The following is a 6,283-nucleotide window of genomic DNA, read 5'->3' on the forward strand; positions in this document are numbered from 1 at the left end:
TTGAGGCCAAACCACCACATTAAAAGCTTTCCCGGGTATTGGCATCAGCTACACTGTGTATAATACAATGAAGGGTTCCCTGGAAATTTGGGTGACAGCCAGACCACAGGTAGACAGGGATGATTAGGTGGGGTCAGTCCATTCCACACTACATAATGTGACACCCCCCCACATGACAGGTCCCCATGTGTAGGACATCAGTGTGTGTAATAAGGTGTCAGAAAATTCCCAGAGCAGGAGTGGAAGCCCAGCATGTGGTGGCAGCCGCTGGGGGCAGCCTGGTGGCCATTTCACTGGCATGCACTGGCAAAGTTCTTGCCATGTGTGTGACCCAGGATCCATACCATCCGGACACACTCCTGCACTGCTACCCTCTTCTTTCAGTTGAGAGCTTCTGGTTTGTACTGTGCTGTGAATGTGTTTCAGCCGGAGCATGAGATAGGTTGACTTTGGGAAAGAGCTCTCCTGTCCTCGCTTCATGGTCTCACCCATACCTGGGTGCGCTACTCAAAGCTGCCCACAATGGGGGACCCTGCGGGGTCAAAAGAGGGGGAAGCTTTTCCAGAAGCTCTGGCCTTACAGCAATATGCCAGGTACCACAGTGTGACAGACAGATGGTTGTCAGGGACTCCAATCACCCCATGATTTCCTCTGAGATGAGATCCATGGCTTCCCAGGTCCTGAAGACCTGGCTGACGCTGGGCCATCCAGACCAGGACTAGGACCTGTGAGCCTGGCCATTGCAGATGCTCTGCTGACAGGGGATCCACTCCTTGTATAACGGTTACTTCCTTAACATGCTGGGTCCGTTACCTTTAGTCACTTATCCCTCCAGTACCAGTAACAGGCACGTGAGACTGTGCATTTCAGATGCTGTGGGGCTGTGATCCCCTCATTCTATCATGGATACACACCATACGTGTTTGGAATTATGCCTCATGCATACACTGACATGGCCATACATAAGATTGGCAGGGCTGGTGTGGCCTAGGGCTAGAGCCCATTCTGACCTTCCTCTTCCTCCTGCCCCTCTCACTGATTCTGCACAGTTTCTGCAACACAAGGACGAACATCGCATACTCAGCAACCTGGGGGCAAACATCTGCATTGTGACACTGTCCACAGTCCATTGCCAGACAGCCAGCCACCCATTAATAAGAACGAAGATGCAAGCTGAAGGGCAGCCTGGCCTCTATGCTGCCCATCTTATACACCCACTAAAATCCTCCAATTGCCGGCCCACTGCACCCAATTCTCTATACTTGAGTTTGGCCTCGTATGCTTTCCACCGACATCCTCCAAGTCATACATACCCCCAAATCTGAACTTCTGCCCAGTTTCGTGGTCCGTGGCTTTGACTTCAGGCATGAAAATACATCCCCCTCCGTTCCAACAATGGTGTGGGCAATAACTTGGCCTCGTTCCCCTAATTACTGTCGAGGGCGGTTTCCACAATGAAAGTACTCATCTGGTGAATCCTGGCACAGCAAGCTTGGCATGGACTAAACAGAATCCTGAACCCACCTTACTCAAGGTCATTCCTGCACGAGCAATCAGCTATTCGGTACAAGAGCAAAGGAAGACCACCATCAGAGTTTAAGTCAGAGCTCAACCACAGGCACAGGGTCAGAAAGAGACAAAAGGGCGGAGTCGACTGAGTCCCCCTCGTCCTCAAATCTTGCTGTTTCATCTGTGTGGAACAGTTGTGGAAAGAGAGTGTGCTGGAGCTTTAGGCCTGGAAGATGCTGGAGCCTCTAACGCTGGAGTTCAGGTCGGGACTGCAGTCTGGATCCTGCCAGGAATCAAAAGACATGCTGTGGACTCAAGAGCAAATGGGGAATTGGGAATCAGTTGGCAACTAAAGGGTGAGCTTGGCCGGGTGTGCCTGGGATGCCGGGCCTAGGAGGGGAGCTGTGACTTCCAGTGGCACTGTCAGGTAAACGCTGGCCTCCTAACTGCATGGTCAGTGGTTCACAGACCTCACGTGCTCTTTGAGAGAAAGAGGAGGCTGTCTGCTCCTATTAAGTTGGATAGCCTGGGTAACCCCATAGAGGGCATTTGTAAGTTACTATCTACTGGAAACCCTGGTTTTCATGCTTTTAGAAAGGGACCCGGACCCTGGAATTCTTGAGTCTGGAAAGAGAATGGGGACATTTTAATCACTGATTCTAAGAGACCAACAAGCATCCCCAGGTCCAGAAGGAGGAGTCCTTGTGATTCCTGGGTCTAATTGGGGAGCATGGATCCTTAGGTTTGAGGGGGCTGGTGGTAGGCCCCTGCGGTCCCCAAATGTTAAAGGGAATGCCCTAGCATTCCCCAAATCGAGGCTGGCAGCTGAGATTTCCAATTCCAAAACAGGAATGAGGTACTGGGGAATCTCTAGGATTAGAAAGGATGCCAGGGTACCTGTACCCTGAATCTTGAAGGCAGTAGAACATCATGACGTTGCCAGGGTTCCGCAGATAAGATGGAGGCTAGGATCAGATTTGTGACTTCCAGGCCTTACAGTAAGGGGGGCGGGTGGCTTTACAGGAATCAGAAACTCGGATCCCACACTTCTTGGAAGTTCCCTGAGCCCTCGGTCTTTGAATTTGGCAGGGAAGCCCGGAGCATGGAATTCTATGCGACTTGGGAGAAAAGCGGGTGAAGTGTATTTTCACCCAAGGAGGCATGTCGGAGGGAGGAATCCAGGATGACATAGGACAGCTCTAGTTTTCCTTTACTCTGTGACCGTCATGTTCTGGAAAGACCTGATCCTCAAGCCCACCGAGTGGCAGGCCTGCCTACCTGGATCACGAGGGTGGTAAACCAAAAAGTCAAGCCTGAATTTCCATATCCCATAACCAAGGACCGTGTCGCCTCCCTTTCCCATCTCCTACAACCGATCCAGTTTCCCCTCTTCTGTGAGATCACACCCACTGTAGCTGCGTTTTCCTTGGCTCCCACCAAAAGCAAGCACTGGATCACTTCCATTGCCATTTCTTACCAATGGTGTCAGGCATCCAGGTGCAGCCGCTAGCTCACCTCAGCCATTGGCTGCATTTAGAAGTCAAGTCTAGAAAAGGATTCTGGTCACGGGGAAAGCAATCCAGTCTCAGTGCAATCACATCCAGACGACTTCTCCGTGGACTGGTTACAGCCAGTTCAGGCCTTCACAAGGCCGCCCTCCATTGGTGGGGGTCGCGACCATCGCACCAGCACCCGCCAAGTGTGTTCACAGAGGCCTTCGAAAGCCTTGGGCTCAGCACCCGTGAGCCCTCGAAGCCTTCGCTCTGGTCCCAGAGCGCGAGCTCCCGCTTCATGTGGCGCCATGCTCCCAGGTCAGGTCGGTTTGCCCGCCAACGACGGCTGCTCGCAACCCATTGGCTCTCAGAGAAGTCCAGTCCCCCGTGCTCCCGCCTCTGACCGTCGCTGCTTTCTGATTGGCGGTTGGCCTAGAAGGCTCGCGATTGGTGGCCGTGAGCGAGGGCCGTCTTCCATTGGTCGCGCTCCGCAGTCCGTTATGGTGACGGCGGGAGGGGGCGGTGCCTCCCTTCAGCTTGGACTTTCCTTGTGGAGCCAGGCCTCCTCCCGCGGGATTCCCTCCTTCTGCTGGACTTCTGCCTCAGCGTCAGGCCGGTCCTGCCGCGCCACGTGGGAATACAGCCCCGGGGGACGCTGCCGGACATGGCCGCCTGCAAGCGGGCCCAGAGCCCCCGGAGCTCCCTGCCTGGCCCCAAAGTGCGGGCCCAGGACGCTGAGGTCGCGGTGGCGGAGGCTGGGGTGCAGTGGGCCAGGCTTTTCTCAGCCGCCCAGCGAGGGTGTCCAGGGACCCGAGGGGACACCTTAGCTGTGTGACCGCCACGAGAGGAGTCTTTGGTTCCTGGGGGGCGCTTGCTGCTTGGCGTGCAGGGGAGGAGTCAGGAGTAAGGTCGCGAGCCAGGGGTCGCCTTTGGGGGTGGGGTCCTAGGTCATGCGTGGGAGGAGTTGCATCAGGCATTATCCTCTCAGAGTGACCCCGCGGCACAGGGAAGGGAGAGTCCGGGGTCCCGTCATCAAATTCGTGACAATCAGGGGACCCTCTCCTCGGACAGTTTAACCCCTGTCCTGGAAGCAAGAGGTCCTACTGGGTATGTCTGCAGGGTCTCTCTCCCCAATCAGTGTTGAGCTTACCCCTCTTTTCTGTGATGTCTCTCTCCTGCCCCTATGGGGCTTACTTACATGAGAGTCAAAAGTTCTTCAGGTCTGCACAGTAGTGAGGGAGCAAGGACTCAGCGACACTGCAGGACAGGGTGGAATTGCCCTGCTGATTTTGAGACTGCAATTCTGTATGGGAACAAAAAGCCTCCTCTTTCTCCCATGGCCCAACGCGTGGTTTTGAGCCACTCATCTAGCAGGTAGCTGCCCAACACGTACCACTGCACCTGGGGCATGTGCCACAACCACTGGACTCTGCTCGTCTCATGGTTGAGGACAAAACAGTGGGGAAGCCATGGTTCCTGTCCTCCTTCTGGGTCTCTGGTGTACAAGGGATGGCGGCTGTCAGGGACCTGGAGCTGAGCCCCAGAGCACGGCCTAGTGGGATGGTAACCCAGTGATCCTGCTTATTTCTAGATTGCAGTAAAGACGGGAGACTACTGGTCCACTGCCCTCAACAGCAGTACACCCAAGTTTGGGTTTGGTGGCCAAAAGCGACACAGTGGGCATAAGGAGGTCACTTGTGGACACAGTGCAGTAGGAAGAGAGCTCTCAGGGGCTGAGCGTCCAGTGCTTTTCTTTGGAGTTGGCTCAGAGTGGGGGACCGCTGCCCTTTGGGCTTTTAACCCTTCAGCAATCTCTGCTTTGTTCTTGTCTCCTCTTTTTTGTCAGCCTGCCCTCTAAGCTTCTTGTGACTCCCATGGTGCTCCACTGAAATCTCCTTCATTTAAGAACAGGAGGGCGTTATCACCTACCTAGCAGCAGCCTGCAGTTCAACCAAAGGTCCCCACCCCAATAGAGCACTCAGTGTGAACTCCCTTGAAAGAAAATATGTAAAACTATTAATAATCTGAAACCACAGGAGAATATCGGTGATGTGTGATGGTTACCATGGCTTCCCATTAGAAGACACACCTATCAAATAAAAACAGGATTTTTTATCTTTCAATAAGAAACACAAAGCATATTCTGTAGTCTTTTTTAGACATGACAATAGTTGTGGTAGTTACATAATCTCCTGTCAACTGGTGGTTAGTAAGAAATAAGGGGTGCAATTTAGCCTGGCAATCAGGTCACAGTTGGATGCCCTCATTAAGAGGTGCCACAGATGTAAGTGGCTCACTGGAGGTCAGATCCACACTCTCTGCGCTACACATTCCTGTTGATAAGGCACGTGGAGCCACACTTTTGACAGACAGAGCCCTTGAGATGCATCCAGCACCATTGGATCCACAGGACTTTCCACCCACTTGTCTCTGATCTTCTTGTATTCTGCACTATTGCCTGTGCTGCATGAGGCTGAGGAGGAATTTAGGGACTGGTATCAGACATATGGGCTAATGGAAGACTTAAGGATTTGACCTAGTGTGGGCTGGGAGGGTTTCCTAATATTCAATTACTCATTGATATAAAGTGGTTTTTGCATTTAAAGATGAACTGAAATATATACCCAGGACTGAAAAAAATCACTTTGATATTCTGGCAGACTGGTTATAACCAAATAAAGGCTCTTTAAATTTATAACACATTTTAGTGGCTGTCGCTTTTTTAACCCATAATAGTGTCTCAGATATTTTTATATGCTCAATTTTCATTCTCATATGCTTCAAGGAATATTTTGACTTTACTCTTTATTTCCTCAAACACTCAGTGGTTTTTAAGTAACGTTTGGCTTATTTATATGTATTGGACTATTGGAAGGTGATGATTCTATACTTAATCTGATTTTTTATAATTAATAAAATTATTTAATGGAAATTTATCATGTGCTAGGGCAATAAGTTATGCAGGTTTTATGGTCTTCTATTATTTTTAATCATTTTATTGGGGGTCAAACAACTCTTATCATAATCCATCCATCCATCCATTCAGGAAGGAGATGAGCCAGTCAGGGTGCAGTGTGGCAAGGGTGAAACATACAGCTTTCCTCTAGTTTTGAATGCTTCCCCCCTCCCCAGTACCATGATACAGATTCTACCTTAAAATCCGGCTAGAGCAGAGGATGCACATGGGTAGAGATAGGAACTGGAAACACAGGGAATTCAGGACAGATGACCCCCCAGGACCAGTGATGAGAGCGGTGATACTGGGAGGGTGGAGGGTAGGT

The sequence above is a fragment of the Tenrec ecaudatus genome, chromosome 1 (genome assembly GCF_050624435.1).
Source record: "Tenrec ecaudatus isolate mTenEca1 chromosome 1, mTenEca1.hap1, whole genome shotgun sequence".
NCBI lineage: Eukaryota > Metazoa > Chordata > Mammalia > Afrosoricida > Tenrecidae > Tenrec > Tenrec ecaudatus.